We start from the raw sequence: 15,445 nt of genomic DNA, 5'->3' as shown, positions 1-15,445 counted from the left end.
TGCTGGTCTTCAACATTACTGACCATCTTACACACAAACTTCCAGCCCCTCTGCCTCTTCCCTCTTCCTGGATTCACTCAAAGTTTTAAAAACTCACAGCCTGTACACAGCACACACACTTCCAGCCCCTCTGCCTCTTCCCTCTTCCTGGATTCACTCAAAGTTTTAAAAACTCACAGCCTGTGCACAGCACACACACTTCCAGCCCCTCTGCCTCTTCCCTCTTCCTGGACTCACTCAGATGTTTTTTAAAACCCACAGCCTGTGCACACGTACACACTCTTTTAGCAGCCCCTCTGCCTCTTCCCCAACATCCTCCCCCACCTCACCCCAGTCACTCACCAGTTCTTTCTTCTTCTGGTTCTTCTTCTGAGAACTTTTCAGCAGCATGGTACGGATGGGCTGGGCAAGTGAAAGAACCAACGAGGGGAGGGAGCATTCCAGTACAGGGCCTCCTGACCAACGGGTATGGGAAGGCACACTAAATTTCACCATCCAGTACAGCTGTCCCGGTTGAAACCCACCCCTGTAGCCCAGGTAACTTACAGTCTGACTCTATGGCCTGTCTTATATGACTTATACTTAAATATCAGCTGCTTGCTTTTCAGGAAGAAATAATTCAGTTTCCCACAATGGACAATTAAAAAGTTCTCAGAACTTTGTTTTCAATTAACAGCTAATCAAGATAGAACCTTTTCATTGCATAAGTAGAGTACATAACTCATATGGTTATCCTCCTCTCTTCCTTACCTACTCCCTATATATCAGTTTATGAACTGTATACAGTTCATAAACTGAGACTTCCAGAGACTGCTGGAGAGAGCAGGCATGCAGAAGTGGGGATCTCTTGAATAATCTAATTAAAACCCTTAAAACTGCATAAAATTGCAACCACAGGGGGGGGAAACTGAATGGAGGAAAAGACTGGACGTGAAGAGAAGAGAGATCTTGGGAACGAGCCAGACGTTGTGACGACACAACGTACAGTCTTGATAGTCCGAGACTGCCATTGATTCTTTTACCAGCTGCACGGTCCATATGGACCTAAACCGTCCCGGAGAGACGGTGACAGGGAGACAAATTCTTGCTGGTCTCAGGGACACCGCAAAGTCCCTGATTGACCCAAGAGAAGTTCTCCAAGCTGGCGGTAAACAGACAGCCCCCAGGCTGACAAAGTCAGAGACGGCTCCAGAAAGAAGGCAGTGAAAGTGAGTCCAGCAGGTGAGATTTTTTTCTTTGAGAATGATTGCCCAAAGAATTTTTTTTAAAAGATAAATTAGTCCTTTAAGCAAAAGAATAAAGCGGCGAAATTTATCTTTATTGGACTGCCTTAGAAAGTTTTTTTTCCCTCTTCTATGTAACAGCGTTTTGTGAATTAAAGTTTCTCCCCTTAAGTGAATGAATTGATTTTTTTTCTCCTAATTTGTGCTACCTTTATTTTTTGGCTGATCTAAAACTTTTTTCACTTTAATAATCCTTCCTCTTACTGATTATTAAATTTTATTAAAGTCACTTAGAGATTTTTTTTCCCTTAAGCTTGATACAAATAAGAGAAAGTTGAATCTGCCATTTGGAAGCCAGATCTTGGTTTTTTTTCTCTTTTTGAAACAAAGTATCCTTTGCTCTATTTTCTCTGAGTTTGTTGACATTGTAACTAGAGGGTTTGCAGCTTGTCTGTAGAGACTGATACCGACTCAAGGACACGAACTGTTTTCTTGCAGGTGTCTTTGTGGAATATTTTGGACAAGGGAAGAGAAAGAAAAGAAAAGATAGAACCCTCATTTTTTTTGAAAAAAATAAAAGGATCTTATGTTTAAGCAAATTTAAAACAAAAATATTTTTATACATAAAAGAGTTATTGAAGGCGAGAGTGGCAGTGGATCTTAAACTTTTTCTTTTCTTTTGGGAAATATGCATTCATATACAGATGAAGAAACTCTAAGATACCAGGATTTTTTGGATGGAATTCTAAAGATATTGGAAGGATTTGAGAGGTTTGATAAGAAGTTAGATTATTGTCTGGCTCAATAAAAGATGAAAGGACTGGAGCCTCAAAAATTAAAGAAGAGAGTGAAGATATAGAAGATAAAGACAAGATAACAGATGAACCTAATAATGGAGCACCTATGAGTGAAAGTGGAAAGGAGGGAACATGGAAAAGTGAATCTGATTATTATTATATACTTGATGATCTGGAGCTCTACCCCCCCCCCTGTCAAGATATGGATTTGATGATGGAATTAAGAAGAGAAACAGCTTTAGAAAGACATCGGATAATTAAAGACATGTCAATTTTAATACCATTTCAAGGGCAACAAGACTATATGAGAGATCTTTCAAGCAAAAAAGTGCGGAGAGAAGTTTTTTAAAACTTTATAAAGAAGTTTATAAGAGAATTGACACAACAACTGGCTAAAGAGATAAGACTGTTTTGTTCCTGGAAAGACACAGGTTGATGATGAAGGTTGATAACTCAAAACTTAGTTAACCTTTGGTGATTAATAAGTAGGATTTCTTAGACACTTTTAGAATGTTTTCTTTAAAATGTTTATTTGTTAATTAATAACTCATTATGATAATAATAATGAAGTAATAATCTCAATTAGTAAAAATAATTTGGATATAAACTGTAAATTGTGACCTGGAGAAAAGATTTATCAATTTCATTAATATATTTTTGTTTAGATTTTATTATAAAGATGTAATTTTTCTTGGGCACTTATAAACTTTACTAACAACCTTTTGTTTAGACTTTATTATAAAGATGTAATTTTTCTTGGATCGGTGGGGAGGAGATGTGATATAAATGACAAAAAAAATCTGTTTTTTTCTTTAGATAACTATAATAACAATAAGAAAATGTTAATGGATAATATTTAATGATTTTTATATGTCTTGGCATTGGTAAAAGCAATTAGATATAAGCCTTAGATAGTGAGTTGGAAAAAAAAAGGGAATATGCTATAAAAGGGTAATTATTGGAGGTTTATAGGAATAGCTAATGAATGCCAGTAGGTAGTTGTGTCTTCAAGTGCAAATGATTCTAGATAAAAGCATATTTAAATAATTATAGCTAAATGAGAATGATGGTGCATTGATGGTAAAATACATAAAGATCTTCGATTTAAAAATATAAATTAAAAATATGAAGGATGTATAGTAACACACGAAATTCATTTGTAACCAATCGACATGCTTTCTACAAGGTGTAATGAAGAATGTTTTTTTGTATTTTTGTTCAATTAAAACAATAAAAAAAATTCTAAAAAAAAAGAGAAGAGAAATCTTGGAACTCAAACATTTATTTGGATGCAAGTAAATTGATTCTGGTGAGTTCTGCTTATAGCGTAATCAGACTGCAGATCCTTTATTCCTTTTTTCACCATTGAGAAAATACCAGCACTGACAAAGTTTTTCAGCATTAAGAAACATTTCATTATATAGACTGAACTTTTTTCCCCAATACTGACTGCATAGTTCTTTTTACCATTAATAGAGCATACTTACACAGACATAATTACGAAATGAATTATATACAGATCTAATTGCATGATTTTTCCCCTTTCTCCAATGAATGAAGTGCAGTTCTCTTTGCAAGGGTATTCTTTTTTCCTTTCTTTTTTCTCTCTGCATATTTATGAGGATTTATAAGGATTCCAGTGTCTACTGTAAAAAATTAGCACCCACCCCTCTCCTAGAAAAATGAAATATCCTGGGAAATATCGAAAAGGCAGAATATTATATTTCTCTGGATAAGAACTGGAAAAACATGTTTTTGGGTAGGAAACAGACTCACTGTTAATAGCCCTCACCTTTGTCAATGGGCCATTAAAATGCTTGAGCCAATCTATTCTACATAACAAAGATCCTCCTTCAGCTCCAAGGTGATGGGATTAAGGCATGATAGTATTAGCCCTTTACCCATCTCATCACAGGGCACCTGGGAAGAAGCAATGCTCAACCAAGCTTGGGACTCAAAAGACACACAATCTACTAAGTTAGCTAAGACCTCCACCCCACCCCGGGGAGTCTGACAACCAAACTGAATACATTTCTTATACAGAAACAGGAAACAGAGAGGTGGGGCTGAACAGAGAGTATAAAAAAATTCAGGAACTCTCAGCAAGCCCTTTTTTCTCTTCCTTCTTCACCCAACATCTGGAAGCATGTGATCCCCCTTTTCTGTTCAGGAGCTCAAGCGATGTGATCCTGTCAACCATTAAACCATCTTTCCAAGCAGCCTCCATGTTTCTAGTGTCTTTTTCCTCACTTGGAACTGAGCCCAGAAGGACATTTCTTCCAATATTACCAATTAAATAATCATAAATGAATTGAATACAATTTTTTAAAAATATATTGAATGATCCTGAGACAACTGAATGAACATTTTTAAAAGTTGTTTACAACTATTGTAAAATTTTAAAGCCAGATAGAAAAAAATTATTATCTAGATTGTAAATTGCCTGAACTGCTTTTATTATCCTGAACTGCAATTATCATTCCATCTTCTTATGTATAGATAGAAAAGAGACTGCAAAAAATTTACAATATTTTTAAATTTCTAATACTTTCAAATATTTTATGGATTTTTGTGGGAAAAGAGCTGATATAGTTCCCATCTTCAAAAAAGGAGTAAAAAAACAGACCCAGGAAACTATAGACCAATTAGCCTAACATCAATTCCTGGGAAGATACTGGAAAAAATAATTTAAAAACAGTTCTGTGGTCATCTAGGAACAAATAAAGTTATAATTAGTAGCCAGCACATATTTGTTAAAAGCAGATCATGCCAAACCAATCTTATTTCATTATTTGACAAAATGACTTAAAGTAGTAGACCAGCGAAATGCTATGGACATAGTATACTTAGACTTCAGCAAGGCAATCAACAAAGTAGACCACAACCTACTTCTTAGTAAACTAGAAAAATATGGGATATGTCACCAACAGATGGATTTATAACTAACTGATTTCAGCAAGACAAAGTAAACCACAAGCTACTTCTGGGCAAGCTACAAAAATGTGAGATAGACAACATCACCCCCAGATGGATTTATAACTGGCTGACAAACCATACTCAACAAGTAGTCCTTAATGGTACTACATCTACATGGAGAGAAATAAGCAGTGGGATACCACAAGATTATGTTTTAGGCCCAGAACTCTTCAGTATATTCATAAATGACTTAGATGAGGGAATAGAAGGGGAACTCATCAAATTTGCAAACGACACTAAGGTGGCAGGCATAGCCAACACCTCAGAAGATAAGCGCAGGATCAAAAAATCTTGATAGACTTAAACAATGGGCCCTATCCAACAAAATGAAATTTAATACAAAGAAAAGCAAGGTTTTACACCTTTGGCAGGAATAGCCAAACATACAAATACAGATTAGGTGAAACCTGGCTCAAAAACAGTAACTGTGAGGGGATTTGGATTTGGCTAGTCTATAGAAAGGAAGGATTGGGGGGACATGATAGCAGTATTCCAGTATTTGAGAAGCTGCTACAAAGAGCAGGGTTTCAATTGATTTTCCAAAGCACCTCAGGTCAGGATAAGAAACACTGATTGGAAACTAATCAAGGAGAGAAGTGACCTGGAATTAAGGAGAAACTTCCTAACAATGAGGACAATTAATGAGTGGAACAGCTTGCCTTCAGAAGTTGTAGTGCTTCATTGCTGGAAGTTTTTAAGAAGAGACTGGGAAGTCATTTGTCTGAAATTGTTGAAGCCTCGAATGAGGAGACTGAGGCGAATATAATACAACTGTAGTTTATTGAATAAGAACTGACAGGAACACAAACTAGTCGTCTGACAGCTATTTATACCAAGAGCTGTCAGACGACGAACCAATGGGAACAAAGTATTTCTCCCGCCGGCTGGCCGGTGCGTCTGGACCAATCAGAGGAGTCCAACTCTTCACTGCCCTCTGCTGGCCAGGCTCACCGGTACACAACACCCCTTTCCCCTGGATTGCGCAGGCGTAATCGTCTAGGTACGACGGACGCCTGCGCACGCGCTGAGAGCGTCTCAAGGAAGATGGCGCCTCGCCCCGGGGAGGTGGAGTGTCGGCTCCACTCTTGTGGCGAACAGGCCTGGCAGCGTCCTGGATGGGTCTTCCTTCCGGCAATGCACCGACAGCCAATGGTAAGTGAGCCAGCGCACCGGGGGGGGCGGTTGCGAGGTCGGAGCTAGTGGCGTGTGGACGGTCGAGCCGGCAGGCGGCGTCGTTAGGGCCTGGTTGCTTTTCTGCAGGTGTGTTGTGCTCAGGTCCCTCCGGTCGCCGACGCAACTGGCTTATGTGCCGCCGCCAATGTCTGCCATCATCGAGGAGGACCCTGTAAGAACAGGGCCCCGTGATGTCAGTCACTCTGCCAGGTAGCCACTTTGGCTCGCCGGTATAATTGCGAGCAAATATCCCCTCACCCACCAGAAAAGACCTGGGAGGGGGAGGAACGGCAGGGAAGGAAGGATGGTAGAGAGGGTGGAAACGGTCGAGGAGGGAACGAATGCGGCGGCCAAGCAATAGCTCCGCAGGGCTTTTGCCCGTGGTGGGGCAAGGGGTGGAGTGCTGGGAGCGGAGGTAGGTGGAGATGCGGGATGGCCAGGGAAGGGAGGCCATACGGGCCAGAGCTTCTTTAGCGGAGCGAACCGCACGTTCGGCAAGGCCGTTGCCCGCAGGGTGGTAGGGGGCCACCGGGGCATGGCGGATGCCCAGGGAGGCAAGGTAGGACTGGAATTCGGTGGAGGAAAATTGGGGCCCGTTATCGGAAACGATAACGTCAGGAAGGCCATGGGTGTTAAAGAGGGAATCCAAGATGCGGATAGTGGCCGAAGAGGTGGAGCTGGGCATGGGAAACAGCTCAACCCACTTTGACCAGGCATCCACCAAGAGGAAGAAGAGGCGGCCCTCAATGGGCCCCATGAAGTCGACGTGGAGTCGGCTCCATGGGCCCATAGGGAGTTCCCACTCCCTAGGTGGGGAAGAAGGTGGCGCGGAGCGCACCTGCTGGCAAGGGGTGCAACGTTGGACGTAGGCTGCGATGTCCGCATCCATGGACGGCCACCAGACATAGCCGCGGCCGAGGCTTTTCATCCGGACTATGCCAGGGTGACCGTCATGGAGGCGAGACAGGACAGCCGGCCGCAGGGAAGAGGGAACAACCACGCGGTTGCCCCACAGGAGGCAATCCTGCATGATGGAGAGCTCCAGGCGGCGGCGGAAAAAGGGGGAGAGTTGGGGATCATTGGAGGCTGCAGACCAGCCCCGAGTGACAGCGGCCATGGCACGATGAATGATGGGGTCAGTTCGGGAGGCCAGAGCGATGTCCAAAACGGACATCGGTAGAGAGAGATCAGCCAGGAGGTTAATAGAGTGGACAGGGGCTGGATCCGTGACAGGAAGAGGCAGAGGGCAGCGGCTCAACGCGTCAGCGTGAGCGATGTGGCCGCCAGGCCTGTAGGACAATGTGTAGGAATAGGACGAGAGGAATTCAGCCCAACGGGACATGCGGGGGGAGAGAATGGGGGGTGTGGGACGGTCTCCTGCAATAATGCCTAGGAGGGGCTTGTGATCGGTGATCAGGGAGAAGGGCCGGCCATATAAGTAATAATGAAAACGTTTTACTCCCGCAACGGCAGCAAGAGCCTCCTTATCCAGCTGGCTGTAATTCCGCTCAGTTCTGGATAAGGTGCGGGAGTAAAAGGCTATAGGCGCTTCAGAGCCATCAGGGTAAGAATGGCTTAGAACAGCCCCGACCCCAAAGGGGGAAGCGTCGCAGGCCAGGGTTAGAGGTAAGCGCTCGTCATACTGGGCGAGGACTGGTGGGGCAGTGAGCGAGCGCTTGACAGCCGCGAGCGCATGCGCTTCGCGGCTGGACCAGACCCATGGAGTGGAAGAGTCTAGTAAACGGTGAAGGGGTTCGGCCAGGGAAGCTTTGTGGGGAATAAAAGAGGAATAGAAATTAAGGAGGCCAAGGAAGGCTTGGAGCTCCACTTTGTTGGAAGGAGTGGGGGCGGAGAGAATGGCTTCGACCTTTGATGGGTCAGGGTGGATGCCGTTGGCATCGATGAGGAAGCCGAGGAAGGTGACAGAGGGAACGCCGAGCTGGCATTTTGAAGGTTTGAGGTGCAAGCCGGCAGAACGGAATTTTTTGCAGGACCAGGCGTAGGGTTTTGATGAGTTCTAATTGGTTGGGGGCGGCAATTAGAACATCATCAAAATAGGGGGTGACCCCGGGAATGCCATGGAGCAACCGCTCCATGAGTCCCTGGAAAATGCCGGGGGCCACGCTCACGCCAAACTGAAGGCGGCGGCATTTGAAAGCGCCGCGGTGCGTGACGATCGTCTGCGCAAGCGCGGTGGACTCGTCGACAGGCAGTTGCTGGTACGCCTGCGCGAGGTCCAGCTTTGCGAAGATGCGACCCTGGCCCAGAGTGTGCAGGACGTGCTGCACCACTGGCACAGGGTAGGGGTGTGATTGGAGGGCTTTGTTAAGTGTGGATTTGAAGTCCGCGCAGATCCTAATAGATCCGTCGGACTTCAAAGGCACGACTATGGGAGTCTCCCAGGGGGAGAAATCAACGGGTTCCAAAATGCCCTGGCTGATTAGTTTGTCCAGTTCGGCGTCGACTTTTGCTTTTAACGCAAAGGGAAGTCGGCGGGCCTTCAGGCGGATTGGAGAAACAGACGGGTCGAGGTTGAGGGAGATAGGAGAGCCGGTATAGCAGCCTAAAGAGGGGGAGAAAACATCGGAGAAGTCAGAAAGGAGGGAGGAGATGGAGGGCGGGGTAACAGGAGGGAGGGGTGAAAGTGAGTGAACCCCAGCAATAGAAAGGCCGAGGGCCTTAAACCAGTCCAGTCCTAGAAGGGAAGCGAGGGGGTTTTTTACAATTAGCAAGGGAAGCTTTGCCTTGCGAGAACCCAAAGAGATGTTAAAGGGTCGGCAGCCCAATAGGTCTATGACATTTCCCTGATAGTCGCGTAAGCGGCAATCAGGGGGTTGTAGATGGTGAAGTTTAACCCAAGGCAGTAAGGAGTTAAGGGTGGCCCATGACATAACGGATCGGGCCGACCCTGTGTCCACTTCCATAGGGCAGGGCACCCCCTCAATGGAGATTGGGAGGTGCAGCTTACCTCGGCCCTCCAAAGTTGAGGAGGCCGAGTCTACAAGCCATTCAGGGTAGGCTTCAGCTGGGTCCCCCACGGAGAGGGAGTGCTGACGTCGGGAAGGCATAGAAGGTGGCTGACGGGCCGGAGGAGGTTGCGGCAGAGGGCTGCGGCGGTTCTGTTGGCCGGAACGGCAAACTGCAGCGAGGTGGCCTTTCCTGCCGCATTGGTGGCAGAGGGCTTGCCGGAACCTGCATTGGGAGCGTTGGTGGCGGCCGCCACAACTGAGGCACTGACGTCCATCCCGGGTGGAGAGGGTTTGAAGGCGATCGGCAGTTTGGTCTACCTCAGCGTGAAAAGAAGAAGCGGTAGATGGAGCGTAGGCAGAAGAAGGTGCCGCATAGGGAGAGGGTGGCAAGTAAGCGGCATGCGGGTGCTGACTGAGGTGGCTGAAATCCGGTGTGGATTGATCAGCCATTTCATAAGCCCTGGCATCATCGACCGCGATCTTTAAAGTTAACTCAGGGCGAGCTAGGATGCGGCGATGGAGTTTTATGTCTCGTAGCCCATAGATAAATTGTTCTAACAGCGCGTCTTCCAAGTCACTAAATTCACAGAGACTTGCCTCAGCGCGGAGAGCGGCCACGTACTGGGCAATGGTTTGGCCCTCCTTTTGAATGCACCGGCGGAAATATTGCCGCCGGGCAAAACGAGACGGGGCGGGCTCGTAGTGTTGTTTGAGGCGAGCCAGAAGTTCGTCCCAGGGCAGCGAATTGGCAGGATCGGGAGCAGCGAGAGCCCTCGCAGTGGCGAACATCTCCCTCCCGCAGTAGTTCAGGAAGATTCCGCGCTTTCGTTCCTGGGAGAGGCTGACGAGATCGTGGGCTACGAGGAAGCAGTCGAACCTCTCGAGGAAAGCTTCCCAAGCCTCAGCCTCTGGCCGGAACGGCGAAAAGGCAGCATTTGAAGCCATTTGCGGCACTGTGTAGGGTTCCACGTCGCCCGTCCTCGTCGCCAGTGTTGAAGCCTCGAATGAGGAGACTGAGGCGAATATAATACAACTGTAGTTTATTGAATAAGAACTGACAGGAACACAAACTAGTCGTCTGACAGCTATTTATACCAAGAGCTGTCAGACGACGAACCAATGGGAACAAAGTATTTCTCCCGCCGGCTGGCCGGTGCGTCTGGACCAATCAGAGGAGTCCAACTCTTCACTGCCCTCTGCTGGCCAGGCTCACCGGTACACAACAGAAATGGCATAGGATCTCCTGTTGAGCAGGGGGCAGGACTAGAAGACTTCCAAGATCCTTTCCAGCTCTATTCTGATTCTGTTGCACATTGTTAAAGAGAGGTAGAACTGGAAAAAAAGCTGAGTAAACACAGCAGTATAAAAGAAACAGTCAGGAAATAAAAATAGGCATTTTAACTGAGAAAGTCCAAATTACAATTCAAAATTACCATCCAAGGATGAATTTGATTTATCCTGGGATTTAGTATTAACATCACTATTAATTTTCGGATTTGGTACTAATATCACCATTATTTAGATTTGGAATTTACATCACTATTAATTTTTTATTCAGAAGTTCTAACACCAATACATATAGCAATAGCACTTAGACTTATGTTCCTTTTTACAGCCCTCTCTAAGCTGGAAGGCTGAGTCAATCTTGAGTCGCTCAGAACTCCTGGAATGAACAGTGAGTTAGCCTGCAGTATTACATTCTAACCACAGGGCCACCACGGCTATACTATATTTCAGCCATGTCCAAAGTTTGGCCCGGGGGCTAATTGTGGTCCATTTACAAATTTTGAGCAGCCTATAGCTTCTTCTCCCTGCCGGCTCAGCCTGTCACTCATCCCTGCCGGCTGGCATTTTTTCCTTCACCGCACCTTAATGTTAATGGTTCAAAGAATGTCAGGCTGAATGGTCAGCCCCACACATTTTCACCTCACCAAATCTGGCCCTCCTTGCAAAAAGTTTGGACACCCCTGCTAGATATAGTAACATATTCTGCATCAATTTAATATTTTTAGTTTTTAAAAAAACCTGCAATTTGAATAAAGAAAATATTGTTAATGTAAATTTGCATGGCCTTAGACAGGTTTTTCTGCTGTTCCAGCTGCTATTCAGAATGCTAATTATTTGCTAGGTCTTTTATTGTTATGTTGATTTTTCCAAGGATTCATTGCTATAGAGCCAATGGAAAATGCCTTAATTTAGACAATCCGCATAGTTTACTTTTCAAAAACCTATTTGCACTGTTTTAAATACTTTCTATTGTGGGAAATAACCTTGTTAGTTAATTTGTTAGAAGTAGGGAGGGGGAGTGCAATTTCTTTCTCCAGGATAATTCATTTTTTCTTCACTTTCTCTTCACTTACAAAAACAAATTATTCTATTTTTTGTTTGATAATACAGATAGTCGTCGTTTAGCAACCACACTTGGGACTGGCAACTTGTCTCCAAGCAAAAGTGATTGCTAGGAGAAAATAGCCATAGTTATATTTTTCTTTTTCTTTCTTTTCCCCACTCCATCATTGAAATGTTCATGGCAGAGCCACCTTGAAACTGATACGTCCAATCAGTTTCACATCTCCTAATTTTATTTGCTTCCTAACCATTCTTCCAAATGATCTTCCCAGTGCTGGGACAATTAGCAAGAATTGGTGTCTGTATTTGCATTAATTGAAGAGGAAGCAAGCACCACACTGGGAAATGCATAAAAAACAATGCCCTGTCACTGCAATAGTGAATGCATTGCACAAACAGGCCAGTGTTTTCCTCATTGTGTGCGTGCTTACCTCTTACAATTCAATCTCTTTGCTCAGCAAGCAGGAGAGGGGGAACAAAAAGTCAAGCACAGGATGTGCAGTGACTGTAATGTTGATCACATGTCTGAGGGATGCTTCAAAGGTTACAAATCTGGATATTGGTCATAAATGTTTTTTTCAGAACCTTTATAACTTTGAATAATTACTGAAGGACTATCTGCATATAGCTTTCAGAAAATAAATACCTGAAAGAAGCAATATTACTAGCTTCTTACTTCAATACTAACTATAATAGGAGCTGGTTACAAGTTGCTCTTATTTAAACTCCTCTTTTTAAAAGTGCTTCCACAATTCTGTATATGCTTCGTTAAGGGAAACACTACCAAGAGTTTCAGATCTGCCATCACATTGCTTCAGCCCTGCTTTGCATTGATGGCAGCCTGCCATAAACAATGGGAGTGGGTATGGGAGGATATAAGGAGGAGGGATGACAGGAGCCAGAAGTGCCAACCAGGGACAATGGACACAGGCCTGGGAACAGAATGAGAACGCCCACCAAAGATGTGCCAAATTTCAGAATCGTTTCCAAAACTCCTCATTTGAACCTAAATGGACACTACCAAGATGACCAGGGCAGGTCTGGGAGAAGGGAAAATTATTGGGTTTATGCGGGAATCCTTTGCTTACACTGTAATCACATGGTTTTAAGTAAAAGTATACCTTTCATTATAAATGGAGTCGAGTGTCTTTCTTTCCTAAATGCCCAAGCTGGGGTAATAATCATAATCATAATCATAATCATAATCATAATCATAATCATAATCATAATCATAATCATAATCATAATCATAATCATAATCATAATCATAATCATAATCATAATCATAATAATAATAATAATAATAATAATAATAATAATAATAAATAATTTAATTTGTTAGCCGCTCCCTTTCCACAAGGGACTCGGGGCGGCGTACAATAAAAACATACATAAATGCATATAAACATACACACATACACATACACATACATATACATACACGTACACAGAGGAGGTAACAATTAAATACATCACGATCTGACAGACTGTATTACTGCACACTTTTCTAGGCTGACATACATATAATTTTGTTGAATGCCCATAAGTCTAGACCTTTCTTTTTCATTAAATGCCCTAAACCTTTGCCCATATATTAGCAAAATGTATAATAATTCACATCGTATAATGGGCAGCAAAAGTGGAATGGAATGGAATAGAACAGAACAGAACAGAACAGAACAGAACAGAATAGAATAGGTTAATTGGCTAAGTGTGATTGGACACACAATGTATTTTATCTCCTTTAACATTATGATCAAATGTGATCACATATATTTTACATTACAGGTAGTCCTTGCTTATTGACCACTCATTCCACAATGATTTGAACTTTGGATGGTGTTGAACAAGTGGTACTTACAACTGGTCCTCAAAGTTGTGACTGTCACAGTGTCCCCATGGTCATGTGATTGTGAGTTGAGAATTTGACAATGGTTTCGCACTTACAATGGATGTAACATCCCATGGTCATGCAATCACGGTTTGTGACCTTCCCTGTTGGCTTCTCACAAGCAAATTCAATGGTGAAGTCATTAGGGAAGATCACAAGTCACTCTGGTAATTTCCCCAGGCTTATTGCCTTCACTCTGTGACGTGTTGTCTTTTCCTGACCCTTCTGAATTTGTATTGTGCCTCACCTTTCATCCCTGGTCTTCCCGCCATGTGGATGGCCTCTGCTGGAGCTCCCAAGCCCTTTCCCAGTGTCCTCCAGTCCTCCCCCATGGTATCTCTCCATCCTCCTATATTCCTCCTTTCTTGAGACCCCTGCTGCTTTCCAGTTAATGACCCACACATCTTGGCATTATGATGGCAACTAAGACCCTTTACCTTTACCTTTACCTTTATTTTCGATTTTTATACCGCCCCCTCTCCCCAAAGGGACTTGGGGCCCCTGGATTATCAAAGCCATATGATGTGGTCATGTGACATCATGCTTTATGATCACATTCTTAGTAATGGCAGTCCTGTTCTCATCTTCTGTAGCAAAATCTATGCTGCATTTAATTATTTTTTATTTTAAAAAGTGGCAGGGGGGATCATGCTTGTAAAGAGTAAGGAAAATGGCCTTGATGAAAATATGGAAGATCACCTAGGCAAAAAGTGCTGATACATATACACAGAAATGAAATACCATTTGGAAGCAAATCAGGAAAACATAGCCCTGATTCACTGGAATATAAGAAGGGGGAGGAGCTACAATACAAACCGACTTGCAAAATTTTGTCATAATAGCCATTCTCAATAAAAGTAGTTTTAGCCTTCCTGTTCCTAGTCTGTCTAACCTGGCAGGATTGATAGTGTCCTTGCTGTCAAAAAGTATATTGCCTCAGCAAATGATATATTGTCATTGTTAGAAAATGTCTGAAGATGAAATAAGAACCAGATCTCCCCACATCTAGTCCAACACCTTACGTAGTGCAGTGTCAAAAATCAAATTATTTTAAAAGGTACATTTGGCTTCATTTGGAAAAAAAAAAACCTTAGAGTGTTTTTTTTGTACAAACAATAATTAAATTATCCACTTTCATAAGCTTAATTATAATCAGTGGGCAATTTGGCATGCATGTCGCTGATATCAATTTGATCACATAATGATTTGAGTCAGTCATTACCTGTCATCCTCAGCTGCCTCATAGGGCTGTGCTATAGGGGACGTATGCTACCAATGAAATGCCAAATAAAAAGCTAATAAATACATGTAGCAAATAAAGTGAATTGGCTTGAGATACTGAAGAATCTTTCACTACAATCAACAATTGGCTGAATTAGGCTGGATAGATTGGTTTATTTGTATATAAACTAAAGTTTATTTTTGTATATAAAAATGCAAACCTGTATTTCAGTCAGAGGATGTTTCCAGATAATTAACCTTGCAATACAATCTTACAATTGTGTCTTTGGATGACACAATTAAAATACAATAAGGATTGGGCAGATTAGATATATTTATAAGTCTGAGTCTATAACTGTTGGTTCCATAGCAAAAAATCAGTTGATCTTCATCTGTCAATAATTGTGGACAAAGAACTATGAACCAATCAGAAGTTGTTTTGCATCAAAATCCCTTCCTTCTGGTAAAACAAAAGTGAACGATACTTTTGGTCAGTTTGTGTTTCCAATATCACTGTCTTTTCTCTTTAATGTTCTCATAACTGTTGTTTTATGTTTTTGTAGGACAATGTTGGTATCCTATAATGCGTTGGGTAAAACATTCCATAGTACAAACTCTTATGAAATTATTTTACAAAACTAGGTTTTTAATGCTTCACTTTAACAGATTGATGTTTTTCTGTGCCAATTAATTACTTAATTAGCAGCTTAACAAAATAGTAGGCTGTGAGAGTCCTATTCTTTGTGCAGAAGCCTTTTATAATGGCTAATTAAACATTATAGAAAGACCTGATTATACTGCTAAGTACTTCCTAATCTTAGGGAAAGATAACACTGTCTAGAATCT

General features: G+C 42.9%; 1 protein-coding gene across 2 annotated transcripts in view; it reads right to left on the bottom strand.

The window, feature by feature from the left end:
- Positions 1–15,445, bottom strand: part of VWC2L (von Willebrand factor C domain containing 2 like) — an 84,985-nt gene that overhangs the window by 28,191 nt on the left and 41,349 nt on the right. The window lies entirely within an intron of this gene.

Source organism: Natrix helvetica, assembly GCF_964273705.1.
Source record: "Natrix helvetica genome assembly, chromosome: 1".
Taxonomy (NCBI): domain Eukaryota; kingdom Metazoa; phylum Chordata; class Lepidosauria; order Squamata; family Natricidae; genus Natrix; species Natrix helvetica.
Note: the sequence above shows the minus strand (reverse complement) of the source record. Positions and strands in the feature narration are given on the sequence as shown.